Raw genomic sequence first — 21307 nt, forward strand, 5'->3', positions numbered from 1 at the left:
CAGGCATGAGCAGTCAAGCGGCAGAATCATCGATCAGTGGTTTCCTATGAGAAACCACTGATCAATGTAAAAGATCAGTGTGTGCAGTGTTATAGCCCCCTATGGGAGCTATAACATTGCAAAAAAAAAGTGAAAAAAAAAAGTGAATAAAGATCATTTAACACCTTCCCTAGTAGTTTGAATCACCCCCCTTTTCCCATTTAAAAAAAAAAAAACCAGTGTAAATAAAAATAAACATATTTGGTATCGCCGCATGCGGAAATGTCCGCATTATAAAAATATATATCATTAATGAAACCGCACGGTCAATGGCGTACGTGCAAAAAAATTGCAAAGTCCAAAATAGTGCATTTTTGGTCACTTTTTATATCATGAAAAAATTAATAAAAAGCGATCAAAAAGTCTGATCAATACAAAAATGGTACCGCTAAAAACTTCAGATCACGGCATAAAAAATTAGCCCTCATACCACCCCGTACGCAGAAAAAAAAAATAATGAAAATTTTAAACGTATAAATTTTCCTGCATGTAGTTTTGATTCTTTCCAGAAGTACGACAAAATCAAACCTACATAACTAGGGTATCATTTTAATCGTATGGACCTAAAGAAAAGGTGTCATTTTTAGAAACTGAAGCCCCCAAAAGTTACAAAATTGCATTTCTTTTTCAATTTTGTCTTACAATGATTTTTTTCCCGTTTCGACGTAGATTTTTGGGTAAAATGACTGATGTCATTACAAAGTAGAATTGGTGGTGCAAAAAATAAGCCATCATATGGATTTTTAGGGGCAAAATTGAGTTATGATTTTCTAAAGGTAAGGAGGAAAAAACGAAAATGCAAAAGCGTAAAAACCCTGGGTCCTTAATGGAGTTAAAGGGGTACTTTTTTTTTTTTTTAAATGAACTGGTGCCAGAAATTCTTAGCTTTTTGAATTTCTTTTTTGTCTTGTAAACAGTGCTCTTTGCTATGAGGATTTTCTCCAGCTGTGAACGGTTCTTGATATGGGCATCAGGTGTCAGCAGAAAGCACTAGGGACAAGACAAAAAAGAAATGAATTTCCTCTGTAGCATACAGCTGCTAAAAAGTACTGGAAGGATAAATATTTTTTAATAGAAATAATTTACAAATCTAGGATAGAAAAGTCTATGTATAGACAGTCACTCAAGCCCAGGTGTGGATATCCACCAACTCCATTAGAAGCACTTCATATAGCTAAACATGGGCTATATTCAAAAAGAATTTCAGGCACTCACAGTTAGATGGTTAATTTTCTTTTCATTTATTCCAAAACGTTCTGCAGTTTTTCACAGCTTTTAGTGATGATATAGAGGCAAAACATCCATACTAGCAGAGGTCTAGATGCACTAGTTGGGAGCCATCAGGGTCTGATGCAACGTTTTGGGGGAGCGCCCCCTTATTCATGCGTGAGCGACGTCACGCCACACCCCCTCCATTCATGTCTATGGGAGGGAGTGTGACAGCCATCATGCCCCCTCCCCATAGACATAAATGAAGGGGGCGTGGCGCGACGTCCCCAGTTCCGGAAACCCAACTTTTTCTTGATGAATGACTTAGCAGTTCCTCCCCTGTGTGACTCCTTTCGCCAAGGAAAACCATGTGAAGAACAGCGTGACAGCGCCGTGCCCTGAACACATGGTATGCTGGAGGGGCACTGAGACTTGTACGTGCAGTGGAGGCTGAGAACATGGAGGAGGATGAGGAGGCAGAGTTGCACACTATCACAGGACAACTGAGAGCATGGAGGCGGAAGTGGCGTGAACGGTCCAAGTTGCTGTTGTGGCTATGCAGGAACCACATTCACCTAGTGGGCTGTAAAGGATATGTATTGTCCCTGACTGTAGTTACAGCTCCACTCGTCAGCGCTGCTGTGCACTTTTCAGGCTCAAGGACTGGCCTACCTTCTGTTCCACAAAATTACACAGGGCTGGTACTGATTTCTTTGCAAAGAAATGAAGGCTTGGGACTCTCCACCTCGGCTCAGCACAAGCCATCAGTTTTCTGAGTCCACCACTTGAAAAGGGTTAGACTGCAGCACAAGTAACTTGGACAGGAGCACATTCAGTTTCTGCTCCGTTGAATGAGTGGGCGCATACTGTTGTCTCTTGGACATGGCTTCGCCGATGGATTGCTGGCGGAATGACTGACTAAAAGTAGGAAGAGCAGGAGCATCTGGAGAGACAGAAGATGGGTGTGACACACAGCTCCCTTCAGCTTAAGTGTTGGAGCCTTGGCTGGCTGAAACAGGGAGCGTTGTGCTACTGGATGAAGCAGCAGGCTGGATCACCACATCAGAGCCACAGTTCTCCCAGGCCGCTTCACGGTGAGGCTTCATATGTTGACGCAGGGCCGTGGTGCCAACATTGGAACCCTGGCCACGCGTCACATCTTGCCTGTGGCCAGGTTAACATCCTCCGGATGCTTGACGAAAAACTGCCACACCGCAGAGTAGCTGCTGCCAACTCCAGGAACCCGTGTTCCATTACCTCCCGGGAAGGTAGGCTGCCGCGAAGCAGGTGGTCTACCTTGGGCATGTTTGGCTCCATACTTTCCACTTCTGCCACCATGCTGACTGCCAACAATGCTACCACCTTGCTGGCTCAGCTGCTGCCTCATGGGCAACCTGCAACCCTCTTCTCCTGATAATGAACCCCCATCTGCACCCGATTCCCAAGTGCGATCGGCTTTATCATCATCGAGTTGTGTCCGCACGTCAATAATGTCCTCCTCAGGTTCCCCAACAGTGTCTGCTTCAGGAGCCTGAATGCTTGCCACACCACCTCCCACACCACTCTCCTCATCCATACTTGCCTGCCTAGCAGAGGAAGTGGCGGATGTCTCCTCCACTTCTGGGCTAGGCAGTAGCTGCTGACTGTCCTCTAGATTGTATTCACTAAATAGTGGAGCTGAACCCACAGCATAAGATACTTCTGTAGGGGAGAGAACAGCGTAGGACATAGGCAATGGGAGGACAGGGACTGCTTCTGTGCTGAGGGTTTTGTCTGAGGAACCCATCGACTGTTGACTGGGGGTGTCAGATGTCACTTGTGATTAAGTGGATGACCGTGTTAACCAATCGATAACTGCAGATTGGTTGCTGGTCAAGACACGACCGCTTGCTAATACCGGGAGCTCAGGCCTCTCACTGCGACTCCTGCTGCCACTCGCCCCTAGTCTGCTGCGACCTCTGCCTGATGAATTTAGGATTCTGCCACTCCTCTGTGCATATCCTGGCACTTCTCTGACTGACACACTTAGTGCGTATATGAGGGGAGTACAATATGCTCCACTACGCTTAAAACAGTATTTGTATACAACACCAGCAGGTGTGTATTTTTGGCTGGCCTTTCACAGTATCTAGGACTTTAACAGGAACAAAAGGGTACACCACTTAGATGTACGCACAGGTTACACTTAATAGAGGACAATACACTTTCAGTGTTCTGTTCACCCTAACTGGCTGGCTATAATTAGCTTTCAGTTGTTGTACACACCAGTGCTGCAGCACATAGTCACTGTGTACTACACCCAAAATTGCACACTCTCTCCCAGTCTCACTCCCTTTCCTATCAGTGCTTCTAGGCTGGAATTGGGCTTGAGGTATCGCTGCTGTAAAAAAGCTTTTCAGTGCAACACACTGCTGTTTGTCCCTCTCTGCAAGAGAACACTGATGTGACTAGGAGGTGAATCGCTGTTGTAAAAATGCTTTTCTGTGCAACACTCTGCGCTCTGTCCCTCTCTCTCTGTAATCGAATGCTGATGTGACTGGCTGCAAGATGGCTGCCGATTATATAGGGCTTTGACATCACAGGGGTGGCTGGCTGCTGATAGGCTGCATGCTGCATGTGATTCAGGGTCATCCCGCAGACCCTTGTTCCAGCCTTCCCAGGATTCCTTAATCCATGTCCTCACATGTGGATACACAATTTTAGATGCCCAACCCCTGGAGCCTGGACTGCACTAAATTGAGTTTAATGAAGCAAATCACAACGATATTCGCATTCATTACTAATCAAATTTTTCCTGAAATTAATGAATTTGGATTTGTCAGATTCAATTAGTTCATACCTAGTTATATTCGTGTTGAAAGCGTGACCACCTATGCAGATAGTCGTCACTCATCTATGATATTATGAGGTTGCTGGGCAACCTGGACCACCATACCAAACATAACACAATGGGCAGGAGCTATGAGAAACACATCCATACCTAGCTGATCTACAAGCATGTTGTTATTGTAAAGAAGTTGAGCTTCAATATGCTATAAAACCATACAAAAAAGAAAGAAAATATTATGAAAATAAAACCTCTGTGTCCATACTACTCTCCCCACATCCCACACCTCTCACATTAGAGCATTATAAAGCACAGTACGATGCTGTATTTGTATTTTTTTTTGCACAGACAGATATATTACTTCCTATTTTGTACTATATAATAACCCACACTAGATTCAGAGAGCAGGTATTTCTTTTATTACCTATAATAATACAGTACAACACTGGACACCAGTGTGAATTTCTATCTCGCCATGAGAAAACCATGGGGAGCACCACAATGTAGCCAAGTGTAAATAATTACCTGTCTCCCATAATCACACAGAGATATTTATTTCAAGCTTCTTCGTAGCTATGTACTTTAATGGCCGGTTAGTATACATTTAAATACACAGAACTTCTTGTGTTTGCAGATATTATTTTATGATTCACAGAAATTTAAATGTACAAATGACCTAGTGTCTGATCAAAATCTCACTGAGCCCCCAAATGAAATACAATGCATTCAGAAAATCTTCAGACCCTTATACTTTTATTTTTCTATATTTATTTATATGTTTCCACCATTATTTTCTTCACTCAATACTCCATAATGACAAAGTGAAAACACAATGTTAGAAATCTTTGATAAATTTTTTGGGATGATACCAGCAGGGTTGCACACCTGGATGAGGATTTATTGCCCTTTGTCCCTGCAGATCTCCTCAAGCTCCATCAAGTTGGGTGGGGACAATAATTTTTGGCAAACACCGGATGTATTTTATGTGTCTTATACTGAGAAGAGGCTTCTTTCTGCCCACTCTGCTATAAAGCCCAGATTGGTGGAGTGCTGCAGCAACGGTTAACCCTCTTTTCTAACATCTGCACACAGGATCTTTGGAGCTCAGCCACAGTGACCACTGGGATCTCTAAAACCCCTCTTACCAAGGGCCCCTATCCCAATAAAACTTAGTTTAGCTAAGTGGTAAATCATAGTTGTTGCAAACTGCTTTCATTTAGGAATTATAAAGGCCTTTGTGCTCTTTGGAACCTTCAGTAAAGCTGAAATGTTTGTACCCTTCTCCAGATCTGTGCTTCCACACAATCCTGACTTTGAGCTCTACATGTATCTCTTTCCCCCACATGGCTTAGTTTTTCATCTAATATGCATTGTCAGCTGTGAAACCTTAAATAGATAGGGAAGTGTTTCAAAATCATGTCTAGACATCTGAATTTACCACAGGGGACTCAAGGTGTAGAAACATTTGAAAAATGGGAGGAACCAGAGCTAAATTTCAAGTGTTATGGAAAAGGGTGTGAAAAATCTATTTTTCATTTTTAGGAGGCTAGGTTAACATCAGGCTTAATGATTCCGTGGCACAAATACGATTTCTGAAGCTGAAATTGGCTGCAATCATACCTGTACATTGACAGGCACTGATGCCATTCACTCCTATGGATCGCACGTACCCGATTGTAGTTAGCTAGTGGGTCATTTTATGAGGGTATCCAACTTTTAACTCAGACTTAAAATCGTGGCACACCATGCTTGGAAAATGGCCCACTAGCTGACTACGATCAGGTCAGTGAAGGCCATAGGAGTGAATGGCTTAAGTGCCTGTCTGTGCACAGATCTGATTGCAGCCGGGTTCAGTTTTAAAAATCCTATCTGTGCCACGGAGGCACCAATTTTGATGTGACTGGACCTAAATTGACAAAACAAAATACAATTTTTTTTCTATTTTCACAATATCATCATGATGTATTGAATGCAAATTGAGGAAAACTTTTGATTTTAGCACAAAGCCTCAACATAAATCTTGAAAAAATGTAAATGGTCTGAAGACTTTCTGAAAGCTTTAACTTTTGATGAAAATTTCTAAAAAAAATTCAACAAACAAAATGAAGATGAGCAAAAGAAACACTACAATGGGCAAGCAGGAATTGCATTTGTTTAACAGGATGCCAGATAAGACTTTGTTACACTAGTAAAGTAGAAAGGTACTTTCCAATTAGCATAGTTTAATAGTTTAATGGCTGTATTACAGAGCTGGACTATGGTACAATAAAAGTGCCAATCTCCTAGATCCCATTTGTTTACAGAGTCCAATGCTAAAGAATGAAAAAACGGCATTCACCCGATTAGTGTTCTTCTTAGGCATTATTAACCTTCAGTGCATTACAGACATGCAGCAGGGGGTCAGCTTGAGAAAGTGCATGCATACGCAGTAAACAGCTGTCACTGATATTATAATCCCGTAAATCTGTACGCAGCTCCCTGCTGCATGTCTGTAATGCATTGAAGATAAATAAAGCCTATTGGAAGAAAAGAAAACACCAATCAGCTGAGTACCTTTTTTTAATTCTTTATCATTTAACTGTTTAGAGACACTTGTTATAACAGAGCACCACCAAGTTAGATGGAGAGTGAAGTTCTCCAGCAAACACTTAGCCTCCTATAAATGTGCACAGAGCCCTAGAACCTAGTGCCAGACAGATACTCTATGAGTTACACTTGTTTACCGAGTCTATTACATGGCTCAATATGGGGCATTAAGGTCAATCCAGTGATAGTTCAAGTGGCCCTTTTGCTACTTATCGGCAAAACGTCTTATTACACAGGACGATGTGCGCATTCTTAAACCTGTCAAAACCCCACAATGAGTAGACAAATCAGTGTTTTTATAGGGTAATGACTGGTCCTATTACACAGGGTGATTGGAGGCAGTGTGACTCCATGCCACTTTACCTCCTCCCCCATGCCAACTTTGCAGGAGCTGGGATTAAAATTTCTTATTCTGAAAACGCATCATCGCAGTAAACTTATAGGCACAGCACTTGAACACTTTCCCTGACAGGCAGCAAGGTACTAGGGAGAGTTTCTAAGCCATTAGTGAGCTGACTGGTTCCCTTTAATAGTTCTCTTTATAAAAGCAGTCTTACTTTGCAGCATTTTTTCCACACCTACCTAAACCTTTAGCAATATATATCTTTATCTGTAAAGCTCTGAAAATGTAGTGCCTACTGCTGTGTGCACAACAAGATAATACACACACAATTGATGGCTTTAATTGACAAAAACAGGACTAGGCCATAACCCAATGTAAAGTTACAGAAAATATGTGTCACCCTTGCTTCCTAATTCCTAGTCTTGCCCAAACTGAACCGCTCAGTGACACAGCAGTTGCTGGTAAAGAATACTTATCTTTTATTGTTATTCATTTATTTTTTTTATAGATAAACACTATAACGCTAAACATTGAAAAGCTGTTTGCAGACCCAAGTACTTAAAATGCACCCTTCACTAAAGAATCCTATACGAAATATTATTTTCAGAAATTCTTTCGAAATTAAAGCATAAACTGTCTGGGCATGATCAACTATTGGTGTACGACCAACAACTGTTGCCAAATTACCTGCACAGAATTCACATAGTAGTTGAAAATAAAGCCAAGCCTTACTGCAAATGAAGGTTTGGTGTCAAGTCATTTTGTATGTAGAGTTCAAGTCTTTTTGAGGACATAGATCAAAGCAATATGTCCAAACACTGCAAGGAATGACACACTCATGGCTATGTCAATAGCTCAACTAAATTTCGATCACAACATATGCAGATTAAAAAAATCTAATAAATGCGGGTCCAAGTCTAAAAGTGCATGTTGCCAAAAAATTATATAAAATTTATATAAAACATTTTTCAGATTGTGACAAAAGAAACTCCTGACATAAAACATTCTGTACACATTATTTTGGCACAAAAACATACCTAGAGAGAAAAGACATCTGACAAAAACACTCCAACTAAGTTATGGCAGTCACAGGTTTAAAGGGGTAGTCCGCTGCCCCAGCGTTTTGGAGCATTTTGTTCCAAACGTTTGGAGAGGGCAACAGGAGGTCGTGACGTCATGGCCATGCCCTTTGTGACATCACGGCCACGCCCTTTGTGATGTCACACCACACCCCCTCAATCCAAGTCTATGGGAGGGGGCGTGGAGGCATCCACACCCCCTCCCATAAACTTGCATTGAGGGGGCGTGGCATGACATCACGAAAGGGGCGTAGTTGTGACCTCACAACCCCCGCCACCCACACCCAGGATTCTAAACGAATGCCGGGTGCTGCACAGAGATCGTGGGGGTCCTAGCTGCGGGATCCTCACCATCACAGACATCTAATCCCCTTATCCTTTTGATAGGGTATAAGATGTCTAGGGGCGGAGTACTCCTTTAATTAATCTAATAGACACTATAGGATATGTTATATTCATGCCTGCTGTGGTTGGTGGAAGAAAGCCATCAGTGTGGACACCATGTTCGGCTATACTGAGCTTTCATGGTAGTTATACTGTAATAAGTATTGTCTCTGGCCACATGGAATGCTGGGAAAGGTCAGAGACAAAAGTGATATAAGAAGACCTGCACTACAGCAATTCCAGGTGTGGGTACAGTGAATAAAAACAGGAGAAATGGAGCATGGATTTAATTGAAGCATATTAGATAGTAGTAAAACTGAAGAAAAATATTCCTGAAATACCCCTTAAAATTTTCTGAAAGATTACAAACATCCCTGTAGCTAGTAGGACTGCGCTCACACATTGTAAAACCAAAAGAAAAATCGGCTGTAAAATAGATTACAAAAAGGACATTATTAATACCTAATAATATGTTATATGAAATTCTATAATAAAGCAACCATCAGACTTTAATATCACACATTACTAGAGAAAAAACAACCCACATTCATATAGCTATTTTGGCAGTTTTTTTTCCTTTTAATTGTACTATGTGTGCACCTAGTCTAAAATGCTATGGCTGATCACTACAGTGACCTGTATCAGTGTTGAAGAAACACATTAGGCAATATCCTTGGATTTTCAGGATCACCTTAAATACGGTACATACTCAGGGTTTTTTCTGTTCTTAAGTTTTAAGAACAGGTCACAAAAGCTTAAAAGAATGTGTAGGTGTTTTACTTTCATCATGGTGCACGCATTCATCAAATTAAGGTAAAATAGGTATTAATAATGGACTTTTTTAAAATCTTATAATATTGTATATGAAAGTCTATAATTATGCAACCGTTAGTGTGCTGCTTTTCCATAGTCTTTAACATAACACATTATTAGAGAAAAAAAAACTAAAAAACACATTTTATACCTATTTTTGGCAGTTTTTTTTTTCTTAATTGTACAATGTGTGAACTTAGTCTAAAAATGCAATGGCTGACCACTACAGTGACCTGCATCAGTGTTAAAGAAACACATTAAAAGGAAAAAAAGGAGAAGGGATTGCGCCGATAGTGAAGTACGTTCATGAAGCGGTATAGGTGGTGGTCAAGAGCATTACTCATCAAGTGTGGTTGTGCTAAGATCACAACACCTCTGAAGGCTTTATACAATATCTAGGCCTGCAGCCACGGTCCTCTGGGATCGACTTGTTCTCCCAGTGTTAATAAGTAGAAAGGAAGGAAAAAACGACCGTCTCTGGCGCTGGTCTGCTGCAGTTGATAGGACTAGGACATCTGATGTAGTGGTATAAAAAGGTTTAATATATAAAACACATGCAACGCGTTTATGGCCTGAAACTGACCCTTCGTCAGGCAAGTCCTCGACTGACGAAGTGTCCGTTTTGGACCTGAAATGCGTTGTAATGGTATAAAAAGGTTTATTATATAAAACACATGCATCAGATGTCCTAGTCCTATCAACTGCAGCAGACCAGCGTCAGAGACGGTCGTTTTTTCCTTCCTTTCTACCAAAGAAACACATTAGGCAATACCCTCGGTTACTAAATTTCCAGGAACACCTTAAGTACATCCTCTCAGGTTTTCTTTTGTTCTTTAGATTTGAGAACAGGTCACAAAAGCTTAAAAGAATGTGTAGGTGTTTTACTTTCATCATGGTGCACGCATTCATCAAATTAAGGTACTTTAGAAAAATTATTTTAGATGTTTTGTGAAGTTACAGTGTGACCTTTTAAAAGAAAAAGGTAAAAACACTTGACAATACTTAAACCTGTAATGAACAGCTGTTATTTTTGAGCTGAAGGTTTGTGCAGTATTGGGAAGGTGTATAGATGGTAAGTGGAGCACTGTAATTGAATGAAGTCTAATGCATGAGTGTAGATGCTTTATGTTGTTTTTTTTGTTTTGTTTTTTTACATAGAGTTCACAGTATCAAATTCTATACTATTACTCTACCTAGAGATTAGGGGTATTTTAATCAGTGTATTCTCTGATCAGAAAGTATAGCAGCATACACCTGTTTCTTTTATTACATAGATGTTTTCTATCAAGCTTTTCAGATTTGTAAAAACCCATAGCAAAAGTTGAATGGAACAGGATTCAGTAAACTTCAGAATTAAAAATTAGCAGCAATTGACTATAATTAACAGGGTTCTAAGCAATATTCTTCCCGTAAGTGGTGCTACTGAATAGCGCTCTTGTGTACTGCTCGGCACCAATGTGTTGTTAGCAAAGTTATAGGTACTGACAATAAAAAAAAGTTTCCATATTAACCATATCGATTGAAAACTTGGCCAGAAGAAAAGGCAAAGTCAGGCTCCGTTCATTAATGTCTGATTTGTCAGCTTTTTGCTTCTGGTTTATTCCATTTGCACAATACACAATTGTGTTGACCTATCAAGCGTCAACGGGGTAGATATTTAGTGACGCTAAATCCCCACATTCTAAAAGTTATTGTAAAAAGGCCAACCGGTTACCAAAGCTGAACTCCAAATATAAGAAGTGTAAAATATAATGTAATGTAAGGGGCATAATAAGTGAGCAAAAAGAGTAACAGTGATGTGAATAATAGGTGATCCATAAACCATGATATTTGCAACCATGGTTCATCAGGATATAGAGTGTGGACCTAATGTCCAAGTTACTTAAATAAGAATGTAAAGCTGCGCAATTGGTACGAGTTGTGAATTGGAGAAATTCTAGATATCTGGAGAAGATCGCAGTAGACAAGGAGAAAGAGAATATTTATGAGGTGTTGGAATTAGATGATTTTGAAGAGAAGGGTTTAAATAGCACGATGTTATTGCACAAATTTAGAAAAATATGGGAGAGATTAAAGGAAGAATTACATATAGAAAATAGTTTTGGGTTTACACCTTTGTGGGGTAACAATAAATTTAAAGAATTAGTAGATTGTGAGTCAACTTTTTGGGATAGTAAGGGTATAAAACGATTGGAACAAATATTTGATAAAGGACAACTTTTCTCATTTGTCCACATAAAAAGGGTGTTGTCACGATGCCGGCTGGCAGGTAGTGGATCCTCTGTGCCAGAGAGGGATTGGCGTGGACCGTGCTAGTGGATCGGTTCTAAGTCACTACTGGTTTTCACCAGAGCCCGCCGCAAAGCGGGATGGTCTTGCTGCGGCGGTAGTGACCAGGTCGTATCCACTAGCAACGGCTCAACCTCTCTGACTGCTGAAGATAGGCGCGGTACAAGGGAGTAGACAGAAGCAAGGTCGGACGTAGCAGAAGGTCGGGGCAGGCAGCAAGGATCGTAGTCGGGGGCAACGGCAGGAGGTCTGGAACACAGGCTAGGAACACACAAGGAAACGCTTTCACTGGCACAATGGCAACAAGATCCGGCAAGGGAGTGAAGGGGAAGTGAGGTATAAATAGGGAGTGCACAGGTGAACACACTAATTGGAACCACTGCGCCAATCAGCGGCGCAGTGGCCCTTTAAATCGCAGAGACCCGGCGCGCGCGCGCCCTAGGGAGAGGGGCCGCGCGCGCCGGGACAGGACAGACGGAGAGCGAGTCAGGTACGGGAGCCGGGATGCGCATCGCGAGCGGGCGCTACCCGCATCGCGTATCGCATCCCGGCTGGAGACGGTATCGCAGCGCACCGGGTCAGTGGAGCTGCCCGGAGCGCTGCGGTAGCGAGAGAGAAGCGAGCGCTCCGGGGAGGAGCGGGGACCCGGAGCGCTCGGCGTAACAGGTGTATAATATTAATGACAATGATTGGCTGTATTATTGGCAGGTTAGCCATGCAGTCCATAACACGATAGATAAGGAGGTATATGTAACACAGAAACACAACTTTATAGAAGCACTAATTCAAATAGAGCACTTTAAAAAAAAAAAAAAAAAAAAAAAAGGAATATCAATTTTGTATAAGAAATTAAATAAGATTATTGGAATAAGGGGGACTGATAAAATTAAAGAAAAATGGTCCGGGATAGTGGGTACTGTGTCTGAAGATGAGTGGGACATTATGGCCCAAAATATATGTAAGGTTTCTCGTAATATGGAACATAAAATCACACAATTTAAGATATTACACAGGACCCACTATTCCGCGCTCCATTTATATAGGATGGGGGTGAAGACTACGTCACAATGTGTTAAATGTGGTTTTGAGGAAGCAGATTTTCTACATAGTTTTTGGTCGTGTGAAAAGATATCGGTTTTCTGGGAATCTGTAATAAAAGAGGCAGAAACTAAAATCCCCGTGAAGATACCTCGTACGATAGAGTTTATACTGCTAGGAGCTATTGGTAATATGGGGAAATACGAGTGCTTGTTACATCGGATTCTGTTCTTCACTAGATTGATTATACTAAGGAATTGGATATCCTCTAATGAATTACAGATAGAGGAATGGAAGGAAGGGTTAAAAATCATGAAAGATAAGGAGTTCAGGTGGATGAGGAGTAAACAGGGTCAAAGAGAATGTAGAAAGATTTGGAATATATGGTAGATCCCCCTTTTTTTTTTTTTTTTTTTTTTTTTTCCCCCCTTCTCTCTCTCTCTGTGCCAGAAGGTGGGGTGGGGGTGGGGTTGGGGGGGTTGGGTATTAATAATGAATAGGCACACTTTTCGGATGTAGATAAGGACAAGTATGGCTATATGGCCTCTTTTTTCTCTTTTGATTGATGTTGATATGTATATCTGAATCGTATACGGTAATTTTGTAAATTTTATATTTAAAAGAAATAAAAGAGATAATGGAAAAAAAAAAAAAAAAGAATGTAAAGCTGAACATTATAGATGTGTTCATACAAAAATACCAAAGCAAAAACCGTGCCACTAGAAACACCAACATAGGCTGGATATCAAATCTAGAATACTATTGTCACCCAATACAAGACATCAAAGTATACAATTTAGAGATACTGGAATCCCTGGCACTGACTAAATGAAAATAAAACATATAGTCATGGATGGTCACTCTTAATTATTTAAGGGTGCAAACACAGTTAACAATACACATCTTTATGCTCAATGGTCAAAATATGAACAAAAATACAAATGTCAGCATGCATTTACACATACATAAAAAATAAATAAAAAAAAACAGATGCTATACCAGATATTTCATCAAGCAAACCGCCATATAGGGTGAGGGGTCAGTTACAGAAAAACGTGACTGTCCTGTCTACTAGATATTCAGGCGGGCACTTACAGACCCCTGTGAAAGTGTGCAGACAAATTATGATGAATGAGACCGTTGAATAAAAAAGGAGATTCTAAACCATAATATCAAAATAATAGATTACACAAACTACGACATGGTGTGATGGGAATGTGACTGCCTTGTACATCTATCTAGGGAAGGTTTCCCAACCATTGTGCCTCCAGCTGTTTCAAAACTACAACTCCCAGCATGCTGGGAGTTGTAGTTTTGCAACAGCTGAAGGCACAATGGTTGGGAAACACTGATCTAGGGTTTAAGTTTGTGTGGCTTCAAGTTTCTTTTAAAGCTTTTGTTCTGAACTGATATTATTACCAGGTTAAACTGGAGCCAAATCAGTGATGTTTTATCTAAAAAGCTATTTTCTTAGTTAACACAGTCATATACATACATATTACTTAAAGGGGTGAACCTGGCCTTAAAAGATAAGTATCATTAAAGAAAAAACGTATCCCCTATCCGGGGTGTCTGAGCGCTGGGGCACCCCGCAATCCCCTATTAAGAGCCCGGCAGCCCCCTCCATATAGCTCTATGGGAGAGCCGAAGATTGATGAATGGCTTTCCCATAGAGCTATATGGAGGGGGCGTGGCAGCCCCTGCTTTGGGCAGGGGTCGAGACGTCCTGCTGTATAGGAGAGCCGGGGCTCTAAATATGAGATTGCAGGGGGTCCCAGAGCTCGAACCCCCCCACAATCTAAAACTTATTACGTTTTCTTTTTTTCGTGATAATTATCCTTTAATGGAATTTGATATTAGACACTAGATTTTTCAGCATATTGTCCCTTTACCCAGAGGCCTTCAGAAGGTCTTTACTGTCATTTTAACTGGTCAGTACACTGCGGTAATGCTGCAGGGGTGCCGATCAGAGACCTTAAATTATTGGCAGCTGTAATTTTTCCATTTAAATGATGAAACTGGTATTGGTCATCCCGGATAAGTAGTCCAAGGGAGGGTACGCTGCCTATTTTGAGTCTTTTTCCATGCGCTCATGACTTCTAGATAGTGGATTATGGTCTTTGTACAGTAAGAGTATGAAAAGTCAGTTCTTTGCCATTGTAGGCATATTACAGAAAGTCATCAAAATTATGGCCTAGAAGTCTGTAATGACTTTTTGAAGTAAAGGCGGATATCATTTAAGAAGGATTCTATCACCCAGAAGTATGGGACAAATCTAACAGCAAGTTTCTTTAAGTTTATAATTGCAAAAACTTCTAAGGGCCCAAAAGATATCTTAGTTTAGCCTAAATAAAACTTCAGAACCCAATACAGTGTTAGGATAGATATTTTAGTCTTCATGTTTCATTCCCCTGCTTGATTGAACTTTTTAATCCACTTTTGGTAAGAAGTTAAAAGAATAAAAAGAAACGACCCAAGGCAGCTCCCTGGACTTTTAAGGTATTACGAGAGCAGTCTTTAAGTAAACCTAAAAGTTTATGAATATTTAGATGAAGAGGGTCTGGAGGAGATTCTCCACACAACTGGGCAAACTTTTTCCACTGTTTTAAATACAAAGAAGGAGGGGAGCCAATGAAGATCTATCAAAACCTGTGCTTCTTTAATTTTTAAAAAGGCCTCTAAAAAATAAAAGAAGCAATCCAATTGGTTGTTATAAGCAACTAATCCACGTTTACTTCTCACAGACTTTGATGAATCTCCCCCAATAAGAAAGAGCTATATGAAGATGTCCTATTTCTCAGTACATTAGTGGTACCTGCAGAAGGTGGTCTCTTTGAGAACAAAGGAAAGGACACTCTTCCGCTCATTACCAAAATATCTGTGGGTTAGCATCTGCCCATGTCTACTATTTGATTTGATTCAATGGTGTGTATTCCTTACATTACTTCAGAGTTCTGTGACTTAAAGGGGTACTCCAATACTTTAAAACTTATCTTATATCCAATGATTGTGGTGGGTATGGGTCAGACAGCTGATGCACAGGGACAGACGGGGCCCCATTCTAGAGATAGTTGGGGGGTACTGTGGATAGTAGATAAGTTCTGAAGTACCCCTTTAACCCCTTCCCTCTTTGGTGAATTTTCATTTTTGCACTTTTGTTTTTACCTCCTCACTTTCTAAAAAATCATACCACTTTCAAAGCTTGTTATTTGCGCCAACAATTTTACTTTGTAATACCATTAATAATTTCACTACAAAATCTATAGCTAAACCTGAATAAAAATTATTTTGGGGCAAAATTGAAGAAAAAATTAATAAATGAAAAAAAAAAAAGCCATTTTGTAATTTTTAGCGGCTTCCGTTTCTACGCAGTGCAGTTTTAAGTAAAAATGGAACCTTATATTTATTCAGTAGGTCCATACGGTCGCAAGGATACCCTATTCATATAGGTTTGATTTTATTTTACTACAAAAAAAAAATTATAACTACATGCACTAAAATTAAAATACGTTGAAAAATGTCCCCTTCTGACCCCTATAACTTTTTTATTTTTCCGTATAAGGGGCGGTATGAGGGCTCATTTTTTGCATGGTAACATTTTGTTTTGATCAGACTGTTTTTTTTTTACATGTACACCATTGGCCGTGCGGTTTAATTAACAATATATTTTGATAGTTCGGACATTTACGCACGCGTCGATACCACATATGTTTATTTTTATACAAACAGTTTTTTTTTTATGGGAAAAGGGGGGTGATTCAAACTTTTATTAGGGAAGGAGATCAAACACATAAATGTTTTTTTTTTTTTTACACTTTTTTTTGCAATGTTATCGCCCCCATAGGGGACTATAACTTGCATTACACTAATCTTTTACACTGATCAGTGCTATGCCATATCATAACATTGATCAGTGTTTCTGCCGCTTGACTGCTCCTGCCTGGATCTCAGGCACAGAGCAGTCATTCGGCGATCGGACAGCGAGGAGGTAGATAAGGATCCTTCTCGCGTCCTGCAAGCTGTTCACAGTGGCGGTCCCAAACAGCACCACTGAGCTAACCGGCAAGGTTTACTTTTGTTTCAGCCTGATCGGCTATGTCCGACACTAGCCATGGGTCCTGGTTACTTATAGCAACCGGGACCCACCGGGTATGATGCACGCTCACCTGCTGAGCGTGCGTCATACCTCGGGAGCTGCAAATGGACGTTAATGAATGTCCATTTGTGGCAAGGGGTTAAGAGAACTAGTCTATTGTTCTTTAGCTTTAAGATGGCACTGTCATGAACCAGGGGTGGCAGGGAGTATTGAGCCCTAAGCTGTCCCTAAGAACCACTCTCCCTGCCTACTTACCCATCCGCCCTAAACGACGGATCAACAATCTGGAGCCTGTCCCTTCCTTGCACTAAAATGCATGGGCGTCGAAGTCAACAAAACTGTACAAAGTCGGGGAACAAGTCAGGAACATAATGGGAATACAATAAACAAACAGATATATAGACACAACCAAGGCAGGATATAGCATACAGTTCAGAAACCGGCATCAAGTTTAACGGCAGATATAATATGAACAAGACTAGATAAGAGGATAAATATACAGAAGACAAAACCAGGAGATGCAGGGGATGAACAGGTTAACTGAATGTCAGAACACTAAATGGGTCAGGAAATCAAGAGCACTGTTCACAATGGACCAAGTGATTAGGATACTAGCCTAGGAGGAAACCGAAATCCTAAATACAAGCAAAACCAGTAACAAACACAAGACTAACTCACTCCTAGATAGACTGATAGCAAAAGGCTTAGGGATTCTATCCTAGGAGATCCAGGATAAACAAGGTCAAAACAGGACTGAAAAAATGCACAGTGGCCCAGATTTATTAAACTGTGTGAGAGAAAAAGTGGAGTGATTTTTCCACAGCAACAATTCACAGCTCAGCTAAAAAGCTCTGGTGAAGTCAAAGCTGAGCTGTGATTGGTTGCTATGGGAAAATCACTATTTTTTCTCTCACACTGTTTGATAAATCTGGGCCAGTGTGAATATGAACTAAGGAAACACAAAGCATATGCAGAACGGACAATGCAAAAATACTAAAAACCCAACAAAGATACTAAAAACAAGGAAATCGAAAATCCAGATATATCAAACAGGACAGATAACCATGGTTAAAACTCAGGACGTGCTCAAAAAGACAAAAATAAGGTGCATAATAAAAGACATGGTCAGAGTAAAGGTCTAATAACCAGCAAAGAACAGCACCTGAAGAGGCCTTAGGCTAAGTTTCTACTTGGTTTTTTGTCCTGCGCTTTTTGGTTTGAAAAAAAAAAACACAAGAAAAAAACGCCAGTGCAATTTCCTGCATCTGGCGTTTTTTCATTTGTGAGGAAATTGCATTTTTGGCCACCTTGGCGTTTTTTTTTGGTACCCAAAATTTTGTTTGGTACAAAAAAAAAAAAAAAAGGATGCAGTAGTGTTAGGAAAAAAATTTATTCAACGAAATTTATATATGTTTTAAAACAATTTTTATAAAATTTTAATAAAGCGTGTGGGTTTCCCTTTTTTTTTTTTTCTCTTTTTTGAATTTTTTTAGGTAGTACTACTCCCAGCATGGAGCACACTGTTCCATGATGGGAGTAGTAGTACCTGTACTAATAGACATATCGCCCAATGCGATCGTCCATAATATAGCAGAGATGCGGAGCAGCTCTATACAGCGCTCGCAACTCTGCTCTGTACTTCGGCCAGTGATGTGAATAGAACATCACTCATTCATATTTTCCGCCCAGAGTGGGGATTGGCCTTTTGGTTGTAGTCAATCACCTCTCTCAGCGGGAAATATGAATGAGTGATGTTCTATTCACATCACTGGCTGGAGTATAGTGCAGAGATACGAGCGCTGTATAGAGCCGCTCCACATCTCTGCAATAGAAAGGACGATCACAGCGGATGTCAGGAGCGACACCAGCTATGATCTTTCCTTAACTGCAGGTACTACTACTCCCATCATGGAGCACACTGTTCCATGTTGGGAGCTGTAGTACCTGCAGTTAAGGAAAGATCACAGCAGATGTCACTTCTGACACCTGCTGTGATCCTCCAGTGTAATGTATAGATGCGGCTGGCCACTCCTCTATGGTCCCTTGCACTGACGTATATATACACACCTATTCATATTTCCCACAGAGATTTGTGATTGGCTGGAACCATCTGGCCAATCACAGCTCTCTGCGGGACATATGAAGTGCAGGGGACTCTGCGGGACATACAGCAGTGCAGGGGACCATAGAAGAGCGGCCGGCCGCATCTATAAATTATACAGAAGGATCGCAACAGACCTGGGGCGATCTGTTAATTAGTACAGGTACTACTACTCCCATCATGGAACAGTGTGTGTTCCATGCTGGGAGTAATAGTACCACCTAAAAAATAAAGAATAAAAAGTGAAACACACACACTATATTTTTGTTATTGTCGGCTACATTTTTAGTTCTCTGCCCGCACACATAAATTGATCCCTGTTTAGAAATCAATAAAAATTTTGTTATAAAAAAGATAAATTTCGTTAGATACAATTTTTTCCATAACTACTGTATCTCCATCACTTTTTTGGATCGCTAAAGTCCAAAAGAGAATAAAAAACGCCTGAGAAAACGCCAAAAGTTAAAACCCACATGGCGTTTTTCTCTGCGTTTTTTTTTTACTCCCATAGACTTCTATGGGAGAAAAACACCACGATTTCAGGGAAAAAATGCCAGTGGGTCAACATGCTGCGATTTTGCAAAACCGCCAAGGAGCTGAAAAATGCAAAAAAATAAAAAAATAAATAAATAAATTTAAAAAAAAAAAAGTGAAAAAATGCCAAAAGGATAAAAAAAACGACAAACTGAAAAAACGCCATGCGGCAGAATTGGCGTTTTTCTTTACGTTTTTTTTTTTTCTTAGCCTTAAATATCCTCCCAGTGCTGAAGTCTGGAAGGTTAACTCGTCCCAACCCATCAAGAACTAACAGAAACTGTTCAGACACAACCCTTATGTTTGAACAGGACCAAAAGCAGAAAATACGGGCATTACAGGCACTGAAATGTGTGACCTCTAATGCTCTTATAACTTAAAGCAGGCCCTATTGTATCCCTTGCTTAGAGGCAGTCATTCTGAGTAAAGCCTGTAGTTCTGTGCCAACATCTGGAGACAGAATTTTGGCTTAGTTTGCATCCAGAAACAGGGCATAGATTTTCAATGAGTTTTAAACATTTTTTTGCACCTACGAGACAGTTTTGAAAAGGGTCTAGAAAATAGGGGACTGACAGAGGATTCCTGAAATGTGCTAGATTTATTAATAGGGGGTGTCATAAATTGGACACAAAACATTGGGCAGAAGGAAGCCACCCAAGAGGTTGTGTAAGTATTCTAAAAAACGGAATCCACCATATTTATCAAGCTGCACCAAATCAATCACAGTGTGCACCGTTGTGATAAATTTGGCGCCTCTTCTGCTCCCCCAGTGTGCTCTATATTGACTCGGAGCAGAGGCCATGCAGAGAGAAGAGGTCAGCCAATAATCACTCATTGCTTTAACTTGCTTGTGTCAGCAGGAACCTAATAGTTGCTGCTGAAGACATCCACATCCAGACGGTCAACAAGGACTAACAGCCTGATCGCAAAGCAAAAGCGTGCATTATTATTATTATTATTTTTTTTTTTACAAAGGTATATTAGGAGTATAAGTATATTAAGACATTGTTTTGTATGCACAACTAAATTGGAAAAAAAAAATCAAATTTTTTGCGCCGTGATCTGAAGTTTTTATTGGTGCCATTTTTATATTGATCGGACTTTTTGATCGCTTTTTTTCATGATGTAAAAAGTGACCAAAAATATGCTATTTTGGACTTTGGGATTTTTTTGCGTGTACGCCATTGACCGATTTAATTAACAATATATTTTTATAGTCCGGACATTTCTGCACGCGGCGATACCACATATTTTTATTTACACAGTTTTTTTTTTTTTTTTTAATGGGAAAAGGGGGGTGATTCTTACTTTTATTAGGGAAGGGGTAAATGATCTTTATTAACTTTTTTTTTCACACTTATTTTTTCACACTTATAGACCCCAAGTGGCTATTTCACTGCACATACCGATCTCATACACAGATAATTGCTGTGCATTGACATGGCAAAGATCAGTGTTTTCGGTGGTCGATTGCTCAAGCCTGGATTTCAGGCTTGGAGCAATCAATGGCTGATCGGACGCGACGGAGGCAAGGGGATCTCCGCTCGCGTTCTAGCTGATCGGGACATCGCGATTTCACTGTGATGGTCCCGATCAGCCCGACTGAGCTGTCGGGAAGCTTTTACTTTCATTTTAGACGTGGCGATCAACTTTGAACGCCGCATCTAAAGGGTTAATAGCGTAGGGCACAATGATCCGTGCCGCACGCTATTAGCCCAGGGTCCTGGCTGTCATTAGCCAGGACCGACCCGGGGTGAAATGCGTTATATACCGGACCGGGCGCAGGGCATACAGGTACGTCCTGTGTCCTTAAAGGGGTACTCCGATGGAAAACGTTTTTTTAACCTAAAAAAATCAAAAAAATTTATTTAACTGCGCCAGAAAGTTCAACAGATTTTTAAATTACTTCTATTTTAAAAAACTTAATCCTTCCAGTACTTATTAGCTGCTGAATACTAAAGAGGAAATT

General features: G+C 40.5%; 1 protein-coding gene across 1 annotated transcript in view; it reads right to left on the reverse strand.

The window, feature by feature from the left end:
- Positions 1-21307, reverse strand: part of DROSHA (drosha ribonuclease III) — a 261155-nt gene that overhangs the window by 63026 nt on the left and 176822 nt on the right. The window lies entirely within an intron of this gene.

Source organism: Hyla sarda, chromosome 5 (assembly GCF_029499605.1).
Source record: "Hyla sarda isolate aHylSar1 chromosome 5, aHylSar1.hap1, whole genome shotgun sequence".
NCBI lineage: Eukaryota > Metazoa > Chordata > Amphibia > Anura > Hylidae > Hyla > Hyla sarda.